This window comes from Pogoniulus pusillus, chromosome 3, assembly GCF_015220805.1.
Source record: "Pogoniulus pusillus isolate bPogPus1 chromosome 3, bPogPus1.pri, whole genome shotgun sequence".
In the NCBI taxonomy this organism is placed as follows: domain Eukaryota; kingdom Metazoa; phylum Chordata; class Aves; order Piciformes; family Lybiidae; genus Pogoniulus; species Pogoniulus pusillus.
This window is the reverse complement of record NC_087266.1, coordinates 23,242,055-23,256,783: the sequence shown is the minus strand read 5'-3', so window position 1 is coordinate 23,256,783 and position 14,729 is coordinate 23,242,055. Positions and strand designations below refer to the sequence as shown.

The window sequence follows — 14,729 nt, the reverse complement described above, 5'->3', positions numbered from 1 at the left end:
AAGATCAGTCTCTCTTATGATACACTGACTCATAGATCCAGTGCAGTGAGCCAAAAGTGCCCAGAATCATCCAGATGGTGTTTCAACATCAGGAAATGTAAATGGCATCATACAAGCATACTTGATGCTGATACGGTGTTTAAATAATCCTCTTCTATATTTAAGCTTTCTTTTGAACAGTTTCTTATGATTACGAGCTTGTGTGTTGACTCATTAATCCAAAGCTCTTCCCACATCATGAGATCTGACACAGTCTTAATGATTAATACTCGGCCTCCACAATGGCATTAGCATTAAGCTACTGTTGGAGGGTACAGATATGCAGGGTATTTGGATCACAATACAATGAAGACATTTTAAAGCCTAACAAAAGTTTAGGAACCAACATTTTCTCAGTTTCAGTTGAAGATAATCACTTTACATAGCATTTAACTTCTTTAACACTTTCACATAGGATTGGGGTTTAGTGACAATTCAAACAAATATTTAAGAATGTACTTAACTGCTGGGATACAAGAAGCTTGATTCAGTTAAATCAGAATGCTTTATTTCAACTGCTAGGATACAAGAAGCTTGATTCAGTTAAATCAGAATGCCTTATTTCAACTGCTAGGATACAAGCAGCTTGATTCAGTTAAATCAGAACGCCTTATTTCAACTGCTAGGATACAAGAAGCTTGATTCAGTTAAATCAGAACACTTATTTCAACTGCTAGGATACAAGAAGCTTGATTCAGTTAAATGAGAACGCCTTATTTCAACTGCTAGGATACAAGCAGCTTGATTCAGTTAAATGAGAACGCCTTATTTCAACTGCTAGGATACAAGCAGCTTGATTCAGTTAAATCAGAACGCCTTATTTCAACTGCTAGGATACAAGATGCTTGACTCAGTTGAACCAGAATGCCTTATTTCAACTTAAGGGTGACTGTAAGTGCTTTGTCATCAGAGAGAGCACTTCCTAGAAATGCACATAGTATTTCCAACCACACCTCCATTGGCATTATGCTAAGGGCTGGCTTTCCATGCCCTTCTCACCAAGAGGTGGCACTAGCAATCTCTCCTTTGGCTGGAATAGGTATAACCTGAAATTTGACACCAGAACAGGTGAGGGCTGCATTTCTTCTGTCTGTTATGTCACCTTTGAAGGACAAGTTGTAAAATTCTGAGTATTAATTTATTCTTGCTTATAGGTGCCAGGTGTAAGAGAAATCACAACATCTGTGAAGGGCATATACGAAAATGTTCAGTCTTTTAGTTCCTTTCAAGTGCTTATGCAGCTATGTATAGTCTGGATCGAAACCCCTGTGTGGCATTGATAAAGCAGCTAGTTCTTCTTTGACATTTGGGGTGGTGCTCATCCATTGTCAACTATTTCCTCCTGTTAACAAGCACAAATCTGCACTACATCACAGAAGACCGTGTAACCAGAAATAGAAAATAATATCTGTGAGCAGGTGTTTAATAATGTGCTAACTGTAGACTCAATTAAATGCTAATTAGAAGTGTATTTGAGCAGGTGATCAAAGGAGAAATGTAGCAATTTGAATCAGCTGTTGGCTCTGTTACAAGATCGTTTCCAGACTTGCTTCCAAACTGCCGTTATAATTGTTCTGTGACGATTCTTCTCAACCCCCTCCACTTCCTTCTCCTTTCAGTGCTTATTGGAGAAGCAGTTTGGAGAGCACAAATTTTAAATGCTTTGCCTACGACTCTATCTGGATAATATTGTGATAATTGACTATGAATGAAAGGCAGAGGTACCTGAATAATTACATTTTGTCTTCTGCTCCGGAAAGGGAGCAGAGTTGCCTACCTCAACCGCTGACATGAGTTGCTTAGGCTCATGTCTATGCCAGTTCAGGTGTTCTCCCTGAAGAGCTGGGGAACACTTTAATACCACCTATTTCATTATACTTCCTTCTTTGTGTGAGGGAAAGTTTGCCTAAACAACAGATTTAAGGTCTGTGTATTCTGTGCAGCAGATGAAAAATGTCTCTTATTCTGCCATTTCTTTGGATTTACCTGCTCAACATTAGGTTTCCAGGGCTAAAATGCTACTTTCTTTGTGCTTGAGCAGTGCCTGTTTCTGAGTACAGATGGAGTTTGTACCTTAAGCTGATAAACACCCACAGCTTGCCATTATTTGGTTTTTAGCAGTGGGGATTGTCATCAAAATCCTGATTCCTTTGCAACAAGACAAAGCTCACACTCTGAGTAAAAAGATAATGTTGGTGAAAAGACCTTACAGTGCACGGATCTGTTTGCTCCAGATTTCTGTATGTGCTTAACATCACATCACATGAGTACTATCAATGCAAGCTGGGAAATGAAGCATAGCGCAGAAATCTAGATGGTTTGGGGTTTGGAAGTTCATTGTCTGTGGTCTTCTTAATGGAAAGCATTAGGTTATTTGGCTACTTCTTGCAATTTCTATTCCAGAGAGATTTCTGTTTTCAAAAATCTATAAATGCCTCAATGGATTCCATTGCTTTTAAATAAAGTGTGTGTGTGTGTGTATATATATATATATATATATATATATATAAATGTTTTGTGATTAATACAATCAATTTATATAACTTCTCTCTGCATCATTTAGGGCAGTAACAGGAGGCAGACCAAATAAAGTATTTTCCATAGTTTCTGGGCAGGAAAAGAACTCCCCAAAAATCTCCCAAGTCAAATAGACACTAAACAAAAGAAAAAACCTGCAAAATGACTTAACAAATTTGACTTTCTGAGATGTGGGAAGACCAACTTTATTAAAATCCCCTCTTCTTTATTTCCTGTTTAAATTGAGTTGTTTAAACCAACTCTATTGGTATTGAATAATCTTTTGTTAGGTAGCTAACTTAGATGGGTAAGTGGAAACATTGTCTTATGATCTTCACCTCAGAAAGGAAACAGAAGAGTTAAGAAAAACTATGTGGGAAAATAAGTAATGTTTGGGGTTTTTTAACACTTCTGCACATCTAGGAAATTCTAAGATGGCAAAGAAAAAAGACAGTGAATTATACAAGGGGAGTTAAAATGAAATGCAATCAAAATATGAAAGATTACTCTTTCTTCAGTGGCTAAGAACCTTATTTTCCAGTGCTATCTTACTCCAGCTTACTTTGCTGCTCTGTGCCAGACATATACATTCCCAGACTGGGCAGCCCTCAGCTGCTCAGCAAATACAGCAGACGACAGCTCATGGGACTCCTGTCCTGCGGTGCGCATCACTCTCTTTGACTTCTTCCCTGCCACCCTGGAGTTGGTCTTTCTGGCCTTGTTTTTTGCTTTGGCTGGGTTGTTAGCAGAAAAGCACCCAAGCAGGTATTCGCCAAGAGTCTCCAGTACTAGCCAGGCTGGGCTCTACTTAAAATTCATCAGGTCTGAGGCTGCAGAATGAACATCTGCACACCAAGAACATGCTTGATGTTAATGGTACTTGATCTGTCTCTCTTCAGCCAATTTGTGTTTATCTTAAACTGATCTGGCAGAATTTGCCAAGAAAGGCATGTGGGATACTGATATTTCTCAGTGGAAGCACTGGTTTCCTCAGCAGTTATGCAGTGTTGTTTGGGGACAGCTTCTCTCTCTAGAAGTGTAGGAAGTTCAACAAGAGATCTTCATCATGCTTTGCCCAAGATTTGGTTCTTCAGAAACTGCAAACAGATAAAACCCTGAACCTTTACTTTGGGTATTCCAACTCTCCCATCACTTTGTTGCCTCACTCTCTCTTTGAGCTATCATTTTTGCTTAGACTTATAATGAATATCAGATGATTATTTTACAGCCCTGCTGTCATGTCAGTCTGCAGGTTTTTGGCTCCAGCATTTAGATCTTTTTTTTGTCTCTCTGTGTGTGCATGTGGAAGAAAGAAACAAACATGATGTCACTGTAAAGATACCTATAAAAACAAAGTCATTGGAAAAACTGATACATGACTTTCTACCCCCTTGACTATGGTGTCAATATACAAACCTTTCTTGGTGGTAAAATCTGATAATGGTGGGATTTGGAATGAAGGACTGAATACATGAAGGTGAGGAAAGTAGCAGGCAACAGGGACCAGGGGCTGTGTGGAGATTGGCCACATCTTGAAACCTGTGTCTAGTTCTGGGTTCCTCAATTTAAGAAAGATGTTGAAGTGTTTGAACATGTCCAGAGAAGGACAACAAGGCCCATGGGGAGCAGCTGAAGGAGCTAGGTTTGTTCAGTCTGGACAAGAGAAGAAGCAGGGGAGTCCTTACTGCTCTCTGCAACTACCTGAAATGAAAATGTAGCCAGGTGGGAGTTGGTCTTTCTTGCAGGCACCCAGTGACAGAACAAGAGGACACAGTCTCAAGCTGCACCAGGGCAGGTTTAGGCTGGATGTTAGGAAGAAGTTTTTCACAGAAAGAGTGATTGGCCTTTGGAATGGGCTGCCCTGGGAGCTGGTGGAGTCAGCATCACTGGAGGTGTTTTAAAGGAGACTGGATGAGGCACTTAGTGCCATGGTTTAGTTAATTGGAAGGTGTTAGGTGGTAGGTTGGACTCGATGATCTCTAAGGTCTTTTCCAACCTGGTTAATTCTGTGATTCTGTGATATCTGAACTGGTACTGCTGCCAAAGACCTCCTCTCAGGAAACAACAAAGTTGTAGTACTTTGATGCATGGGAGTCTTAATTGAAATCACTGCTAATTTAACAAGGGAGCATTATCTCCCCTCACAGCTTGTCTGCAGTGCAAAAGTAGGATCATGTGGATGATTTTCTACAGAAACAGATCCTTGACACTATAGAAGGAGGAAGAGGAGCATGTCATGGATCTCAGTGAGGCAGAAAATAGAGGTTTTCCTTGAAAGTTCTGCAGAGATATAGAAAGCCTGAAACTATGGAAATTCACAGCCAGACTCCCACCAGCTTTAGTGAAAGAGGAGGCAGGCCATGTGTGCACAGCAGTCTAATTGCATTTCTGCATTGTTTATGTCAGTGTATTAATAAGAGATTGAAAGGCAGAATCATTAGGATGTGCTTGGATAGATTATCAGGGGAAACCAGATTTGGAACATCAGTGAAGTATTTAAAATGAACAAGTAAAGAACAAATGTTAATTGTACTTAATTAGAAATGTACTGAACCACCCAAATTTAATTGTTGGATGTCTGTAACCAGTGATGCCCATTAGTTTGTCCACAGTGACTGTTTTTGTTCCCCATGCCACCTTCTATTTTCAGGAAGGGGAGGCCTAAGTTCTTAGAGCTGGTAAAAGTAGGTCAGATGCCATTAATAAACAGGTAGTTAAAAATGCCTTTGTTTAATTTGACATGTGGCCAGATCCTCAGCTCTAAATGCACACTGGCTGAGGATCTGGCTGGTGGCTGTCATGTCTTCCACTCTTTACTACAAAGAAATCTTACAGCAATCTAGTAGAGCATAGGTACATAAAAAGATATGCTATTCCCTTATTTTGCTCTGGTTGGGGAAATAGATTAGCAGAAACCCCTCCCAAACCCAGCATTTGTCACATATCTTTCAAAAAAGATAGAATATCAGGCTACAAGTGTACATTGCAGCAGTGTGGACTTGCAAAGAATACGTAGCCCAAAGAGAGAAATGAGTGTAACAGCATCTGGTCTACTTCAGCCCAGAAAAGCAATGTGCTGAGGCATCTCCTTCTGAACTTCCATTGACTTCCAGCCAAAAGCCAATGCTTGCTTGTGAACATCTTCTGTCCTCTGAAAACAGCTAGTAGGGCTGTATCCTTCTCCTCAGTCAGTACCTTTTTTAACATTTGACTTACAAAGTGCCGCCTGAATCAGGCCTGGCATATACCTACAAATAAGCAAGCTTCACAAATATATGCTATACAATGAGCAGAGCTTGTGCCAGTCTGTTACTTGGGAAACACAGTGAACGCACTGATGAATTCATTCTGCAAGCTATAAATGATTTAGGGCGACAAGGCTGGTGAGAGGCCTTGAGCACAGCCCTACGAGGAGAGGCTGAGGGAGCTGGGATTGTTTAGCCTGGAGAAGAGGAGGCTCAGGGGAGACCTTATTGCTGTCTACAACTACCTGAGGGGTGGTTGTGGCCAGGAGGAGGTTGCTCTCTTCTCTCAGGTGGCCAGCACCAGAACGAGAGGACACAGCCTCAAGCTACACCAGGGGAAATTTAGGCTGGAGGTGAGGAGAAAGTTCTTCACTGAGAGAGTCATTGGACACTGGAATGGGCTGCCCGGGGAGGTGGTGGAGTCACCGTCCCTGGAGCTGTTCAAGGCAGGATTGGACGTGGCACTTGGTGCCATGGTCTAGCCTTGAGCTCTGTGGTAAAGGGTTGGACTTGATGATCTGTGAGGTCTCTTCCAACCTTGGTGATACAGTGTGATACTGTGATTTCACGATGGGTCTTAGCTGAACCAGAAGCTTAAGCTTTCAAATGTTGGTACTGCTAGTTTTTAAATCACTTTAAATCAAAGTTTTTCAAGTCTGTTTCCAAAGTGCATCAAACCAAAAAGCATTCTGTTGCCTCAAGTAATTTTTTAACCCATCATTGATCAAACCTAGCACATAAGGACTACAATAACACCAATGTGGTCAGGAGTGCTCTGTGTAGTTTTAACCCCAGCTTTCTGGTCTTTGTTTTCACTTGCTGTTCCTTATCCTTTTTGCAGTTTCTTTGTAGCTCTTGTTACCTTCACACAGTGGTCTGTTGGCTTAGCTAGGGACAGTCTGACAGCCGGTTTTGAGGAAGAACACATAAGGCTCAGGTGGATGGCGAGATGTTATTGCTTGATCTTCAACTTATTGTAGCCCAGCCCATAGAAAACAAAGTGTGGTGGCCTGTACGTGGGAACTGCACGTTGCGAGCGAGGCCCTGCACGCTGACAGCATCCAAGCCAGTGGGATGCCCCAGCCCATAGCCAGAAACCTGCCTCTGCGCTAGCCAGGGGCTCTTGGCCAAAGGAAGGCAGCGGGTCAGCCTTTGTGCGTGCTCAGGAATGATTATGAATGGGGTCCTATTACTGGCTCTAGGACACCTTTTACAAAAATATACAAACTTCAGTTAGCATCCTCTCCCCTTTCATGTGCGCCTCTGCAGAAGGCTTTGAGCAGCCGTGATGTATGAGGTAAGAGTGCTCAGAAAAAATAGCTCCTTAAAGAGCACAAAGCAAGAGGTTAAGAGAGAACAGCCAGCTCTTGCAGCGTAGGGAGGTGACCAGTGAAGCTTTTCAGGAGCTGCTTCTGGGGTCTGTACTTGTCAACATGTTCAGAAATAACTTGGAAAAGGTGATGAGGAGGTGACAAAGTTTGCTGATGATATTGAGTTATTCAGATTTGAAGAGATAAGGGTTGGTTATGAACGTGGCTGCCTGAGTGAGAAAGTGGCAGATGAAATTCACAGAGGAAAATGTTTATGCACACAGGGAAAACAATCCTGTTTTCATGTGTGAAAAGTAAGTGTAAAAGAGTCTCTTGGTTGATCATTACAGCCACAAAGAGGGATCAGAGTGCTGTGATACATGGAGTTTTTTCTAAAATGATCACATCCATGAGCAGCTCAGAGAGCAAATCAAGTCTTAGAAATTACTAGAAAAGAAATAAAGAACAAAACCATGATAACTCCAAATGAACCCATGAATTATTGACATCTTTTATGCTATGAGCATTTCTGATCCTTTCATTTAGGAGGATGCAGTCAAACTCAAAGGCAAACCAGAAGGAACAACAAAAAGCATCAAAGCAATTTCATGGAATGAGAGGAATGTGTGAGGGATGAGTGAGGTCAAGGCTCTGCAGACCAAAAGGAAAAGTATTTGGGGGCTACATGACAGCAATCTACAAACCTGTGGTGGACACACATGGCAGACAGTGTCTTTTTGAGCTCAAGAAGTAGGGGCCATTAAATGAAGCCAGAAAGAGCACAATTCAGAACAGAAAAAGTAGATGGTTTTTCATGCAGAGGTAGCAGATCTGTGAAACTCTTTGCCAGAGGATTCTAGGGGGTCGAAAAGTTTGCAAGAACTCTTGGAAGAAAAATCCACTAAAGTGTAGAAACAGCCTCATTTGTGGAAAATTCCTGAGCTGATAATAATTGGTGACTGGGGGAGTATAAGGAGGAAGCAACTGAAGTTAGTCCTGCTCTTACTCATCCCCAACCATCTGCTTATGGTCATTGTTGAGACAGGATATGGGGTAGATGGATCCTTGGTCTTATATCCACATTTGTCAGTATTTTAGCTTCCTGTTTTCTTTCTAATCAACTTCTCTCTCCCCTTAAAAATGCTTCCCTCCATTCTTTCTCTTCCCTTCCTTGTTTTCTGCCTGCACTTCCAGTTGCTCACTCCAGTCAGCCCAGAGTTACTCTCAAACCCCTACTTTAATTGAAGCTGAAAGCAAACCATCTTGCAAAACACCTCAGTGCAATGGTAGCTCTTTCATCTCTTCCACTGATTGCTAGAAAATGGAAAGAGTGTTCGTTGTGCTTCTAACTCATCAGTAAGACAGGGAGTGTTAAGGACTGTGTAAACAGATTAGCAAAGAATTACTTCTTTCTAGAGCCTGGAGGATTCATTCATGACATCAAAGGAAAGGGGAAGGAAGGTGTTTGAGATACCTGGAACTTGGAAGGCTATAGATGTTGAGGTTATGTCAAGAGGTCAAATGAGTGACTTGTGCATAGGAAAGAACTTCTGCCAGAAGAGTCTGAACAATATCTTGAACTCCATGTGTAGGAACATAGGAAATAGAAGAAACACATCACAAGACAGGACATTGTATGTAAAGGTTTCATGGTCTTTCTCTTGAGATTTCTGACTACTCAACCAAATCAGAAAGTGTCTCTTCCTTTCAGTACAACAGACTGTTAAAATCAAACACTTTTTTTTTCCCCTGAAAGAAATTCTGGGTGCTTGTGGAAACCTTGTACTTTGAGTGATAATTCTGTAGTTCTAGCCAACTTCCAGCTCTTCTGCGAAGGACATGGTTGTCACTTTTGAACAGAGAAAGTGGAGGCTGAGTCACAGTGACTGTGTGGGAGACAAGAGTGATTACAATCTAGCAAAGGATGGAAAGGACAAGAAGGAAGGAAGGAAGGAGTGGCTGAAATATGATGGTATTCTGTGTCCATGAAAAATGCTAAGCAGTGCAAAGCAGGAGACTGAGGGTCAAGAAGCAAAAATATAACTATGATAAACTCCAGATGAGAATTTTGGGTCACCTCAGGAAGTGAAAACACCTGAAAAATTACTTTCCTCTAACATTCAGGGATCTCAAGTACTAGAAAAGAAGTTAGAAATGAAAGTGGAGTTTGATGACCTTCAGCCTCAGACATTTGCATTTTTTGTTGTGACTAGCTGATGGTGCAAGGTGCTTAGGTGTACAGATTTAGAAGTGATTGCTTTCCCGTGGAAATGCGAGTATGGGCTGATGCACCATTGCAAGATGGGATAGGTAAGACTTCTGTTGATGCTACTGAGATAGTTCAGTCAGCTTTCTGTGCATACTAGATTAGTTCAAGATAAGCCATGTTTGGAAAGGTTGAGTGTGAAAGGGAAGCACTGTTCATTCATCTGGTTGCACGTAGATAATAGCAAAAAAGAGGCAGCGTCCAACTGTCAAACAGTTTCCATAGAGCCTGGGAAAGATGCAGCAAAGCCATGGATGCCATATACCCTGCTGTTTTCAGAGATGTTCACCAGGAGGATGAGGCACTTAGGATGTTGAGGATCTCACCTAGAGAATGCACTTTCCCACTAAGTATTGTTCCCAGTGAAGACACAGAGCATGCTAGAAAACAGAAAACTCAGTCCTTGTTCTGGCAACTAAGCAGTGCCCCAGGGTTCCAAGCCAGCTCAATGCATGGAAGCTACTGAGAGGTCTTCGAGCCACTCTGCACCTTGTCAGTGAATAACTTCTCAGCTGACAGTCCTTGGTCATGAGTTGATTGCAAGCTGGAGGCAGAGGCTGAGAAGTGGTAATGGAGACTTGTTCTCTGAGACTTGTGAGCTGGTGGTATCCCACTGCTCATGGCAGGCTAGTAAGGAGCAGTGGCAGCAAGGACAGAGAGGTAAATAAGATGTGCAGAGGCGAGCCTAAACCACTCTCACCAGGAGGTCTTGTGTGGCATTCCTTCTCAAGCTCCTAAATAGATATAAACAAACTACAGCATATGTATCCAGTTCCTACCATTTGTAGATATCTTCCTATTCCCACTAATCCATATATTGGGGGAGTTGCTTGGGATGAACTGCCAGCTCACTGCAGCTTTCCCATCAAATGCAGTGGGGTCAGCATTTCAACCTTTAACTGACTATTTTTGACTTAGAGCTTGACCATAGCTTCTTAGAATTGTAGAATCGCATCCACAGCCAAAGCTCATGGAGTACTCTGGCAGGGAGCCAGCACACATTCTCCCCCTCCACTCCACCCCCATAAAGCAAGTTTCACAACCTGTACACACTCCCTGCTACTATTGTCACTCTCTGTTTCCTGCCTCAAATCTACTCAATATACCCTAAGACACGTGGCTACACCAGCCACATGCTACCAGCCACACAGCACTGAATGCCAAGGCACAGAGCAGGCAGTGGCCCACATCATTCAAATATCTTTGATAACTTCCAAGTGGAAAACCATTCCTATATGTTCTTTACAATCCCAGGAATTTCCAGAGTTCCTGTCTCAAAGTTAGTGTCGTCACCACTGCCTCTTGAAAGACATGAGTCAGCCCAACCTGAATTTGTAATAGTATTGCCATGATGCTGCTAGGAATTGATTGCTGTGCTAATGAAAGAGTAGATGATGAGAAAAATACTGTACTTGCCGTTAATCACTCTCAAAAATGGTCACTTGCAGTGACAGGATGGCTTCCTCTTGCTTCTAGTACTGGTGCAATTGCCAAATACTACCTCAGTAAACAAGAGCGTCACTGAGACTGCCAGTCACTTTGCCAGGAGGAATGCTCTGAGAATTGAATGGGCTGTTACAGGATGGGAAGGTTGCAGTGGCCTCTGACATCACATAGGAGGGCTGGGGAGGAAGGACCCAAGAAGATGAGGAGGCAGAAGATGAATATTTTTCCAACTGATATGGGGACTGGGGTTCTTCCACTGGTATTTGTCACTGTACTGTTTGAACCACAGATTGCAGAACTGTCTCCAGAATGGGGAAGATTGTCTGGACACAAGCAGGGTCTAATGCTTTAATTCAGGACTGCCTGTCACAAAGAAGGTCAAATCCGTCCTGTGACGAATTAGACAAATCCTTTACCTCAGCTCCTATACTCTGCTATGAATCACTGAAGTGACAACAAAACCACTTCTGTTTTGAGACCAGTAGTTTCACAGGCAGGATCTCGGCTTGGAGCTGTTTCTAGTTTGATTTCAGTGAAATACATCAAGATGACATGAAATACACTCTTACCCTGGAAACTTTTCCCCGTCAATAGTTATAAATACACCACACTATTGTGCTTGGCATGCTGTATGCTAATAAAGGTGAGGGCTCTGAAACTCATTAGGAAAGGGAGCGGGCTGCAGAGCAGAGTGAGGACAGTGTGAAGCTAAGGTTGATAACCACGGCCTCGTCCAGAATAGGCCATGGGAGTTTTCTTATCTCACTTTGGCAGGAGGTGCTGCTAGCTTCCTGTGCGAAATCAGGAGCATATGCTGCTTTCCTCTTGTTGTTTGGCTTCCTCCGCTACACAAGACGGTTCCCAGCACTGTGATTATCTTTGCATCTTCAAACATGGCACACTCTGCTTCCTTAAGGGCTTGATGTATTCTTGAGAAGAAGGCTGTCTCCCCTCCCCCAGACCCCTTCTCTAGGGCCCCTGCCTGTGCCAGCTTTGCCTATCATAGACCTTTTATAAAGCTGACCTTAACTTTTGGTTGCATAAGCCACCCCTTCCAAAGAAGTGTAAATTCCCAAAGCTAAGGAGGATGAGCAGGTCTGCTGGCAGAGCTCACCCCACACTGCGGGCCTGTGCTGCCAGCTTCCTGGGACCTCAGCACCAACAGAGCCACTTGTAGGCCTCCTTCCCAGCATAATGGTCTTCCTTAACAGCTTCTGTTTTACAAAGGAATGGTCTCATTCTTAGTCCCTCGACACAAAGGTTGAAGCCTGCCTTTGTGCATGGGGGTGTGTGCACATGGGCAAACGCACACGTGAGTGTGCATGCAGGCGTATGGATAAACATACTTAGGGAGTGAGAAACTTGATTACTGTGCTCTTCCCAGCGCTCTACTAAGACATCAGAGCCTGATTACCTTGCCTGTCACGGTGCATAATGTTTATAAACACACGTTTGTACATGTACTCCCTAAGCATTTATTATAAAGGATCACTATACGTGCATAGTTGCACCAACAAAATATGGATATGAAAGGATCTGTAAGGAAATAGGTATAAGAAGTGCTTAGAAATGTGCTGGCAGATGTTAGCTTGTTTATCAGTCTCTGTGCACACTGTGTGCTTTTGCTTTAGCCCGGCGGTAACCCTGGTGTAAGCTTTCCTGAAGATGCAGAGCAGTGAGGCTCGTCCCACAACAAAACATTTCAGGAATTCATGTGTTCCGAAGTCGTCTGGAGTAAGATTCAGATATCCAACATTCAGTGGGATTCCCCTGAAAGCAGTTCTTGCTACAGATAGGATATCCTTGCTATGTGACTGAGTGGATAGTTTAAAGTTGTGATTTCTTTACAAAGCAGAACAATCTGTAGCTGATGTTATTTGAGGACACATGCAGTGAAACATCAATTGAATTAACGGGAAGATGTTGTGTATTTTGGTCCTAGCCAGAGTAAAGTTTTATATTTTCATTTTTCTCTCTTTGTTTCCAAGCATCTGTACATAACACAAATATTTGGTTTGATGACTGTGTCTAAGTGCAGCAGAGCCTTTTCTCTTTCTGTTACAAAATGCCTTTTCTTAGAAGCTGAAGTCAGATTAGGAGGCAAGACTCTTTAATTATTCCCATTTGTCCCTTTCCTGTCTCTTCTTGATGCTGCTGGCCTAAGCAGTGGCTTCTGCATGGCATCAATGGCAACATCAAGAAGCAAGATGACTGAGCGCTGACCTGAGTAACCAGCTCAGAATATTGGAGGTGGCTTGTGTGCTGTCCCTAAGATGTGTTATCATGTTTGAGGTTAAAGTGAGAGCATTTGAGAGTGGTTTTGCATCCAAAGGGATGAGCCTGAGTCTTGTCCTAGGCTTTGCTCGGCAGCTGCAGTGCAACTGATTTGTAAATGTTTGCTGATCCAGCAGACCATGGAGCTGAAGTGGCACATACAACAGTACTTACATCTCCCATTGTGTGCCACGGGTTGTTGGATAATATATTCTCAGCTTGGTTGTGACTCCTTTTTTAATTAAAACCATGGACAACAGCTACTAACTGTATTCAATTTTCTACTAGAATTGCACTAGCACTACAGTCAGCAGTTTGGAGATAGTATGCTATGTGAAGTTGGTAGAGTTCACATGTATGTCTCCAGGGCTGATATTTCATCTAGTGTTTTACATGTGTTTTTCTTGTTATTATGATGGTGCTTTGTATTATGTTGTTAATAAGTAGTCAGTGCCTCACTGGGCTAAGCCCCAACAAAGACATAACACTGATCTCATCCTTAAGACACTGCAATTTAAATATATGCAGACTTTTTCATGGGATTATGAGGACAAATATAATAATAACTATGACTGGAGGCTGCAGAGGCACAAGAAAAAAGGCTGGAGATGCCTTTCAAAGATGCACAAGCAATTTCTGGACATGCATTATTACTTCTTTGTGACTTTTGCCACAACATATTTGTCTGCAAGGGATTCTGTAGTAAAGAGCAAAGAAATGTAAATTCATTCTGTAGGCAAAGGAAACAAAAAATTAACTAATTTTTTAGTATAGGTGAAATGAGATTCTGGGATCTCTGCCTTCCAGACATAAGGATGTGCCTTTGGTATTGCCTGGTTTTGTGGCATCATGAAATAAGCGTTGTTATCTGCTTTGGGGTGCAAATGTTATCAGTTTCCCAACACTATTTTGTCTTCTGTGCTTTAGTCTTGTTACAGAAGCAGGCTTCTTAGAGTGTTAATGGCATCTTTCTTTTGGGACAATTTTTAACTGTCTTAATGCAGCTGTCATTAATCCACTCTGGCCCTAACAATCATGTACGAAAGTTGTTTTTTGAATCAGAGTGTAGAAAAAGTGGTTGTGTGTATAGGGCTTCCTTGCCATTCCATTGCTCCCTGTTTGCTCTGTGCATGAGTCATTGAACACCTCCAGGGTCGATCATTCCACCACCTCACTGAGAAACCTATTCCAATGCCTGACCACACTTTCTGTGAAGAAATTTGTCCCACTATCCAAACTAAACCTGGCACGTTTTCAGGCCATTTCCTTTCTTCCTATCTCCTGATAGTAGAGAGAAGAGACTGACCCCCACCTCTCTACAGCCTCCTTTCAGCTACTTGTAGAGAGCAGTAAGGTCTCCCCTCAGCCCTCTCATCTCTAGACTAAATGATCCCAAGTCCATCAGCAGTTCCTCATAAGAATTGTTCTCTGGACCCTTCACTAGCTTTGCTTTTCTCCAGACATGCTCCAGCAACTCAGTGTTCTTCCTGTAGCAAGGGCCCCAAAGCTGAACACAGTCCCCGAGGCTCAGCCTCGCCAGTGCTAAGCACAGGGGCGCGATCACTTCCCTACTCCTGCTGGTCACACTGCTCCTGAGGCATGCCAAGGCCTGCTCCTCTTTTCTGGCTTTTT

At 42.6% G+C, this 14,729-nt stretch overlaps 1 protein-coding gene across 2 annotated transcripts in view; it reads left to right on the top strand.

The window, feature by feature from the left end:
* FLT1 (fms related receptor tyrosine kinase 1) overlaps positions 1-14,729 on the top strand; it is a 125,553-nt gene that overhangs the window by 42,403 nt on the left and 68,421 nt on the right. The gene's annotated exons all lie outside the window — the stretch shown is intronic.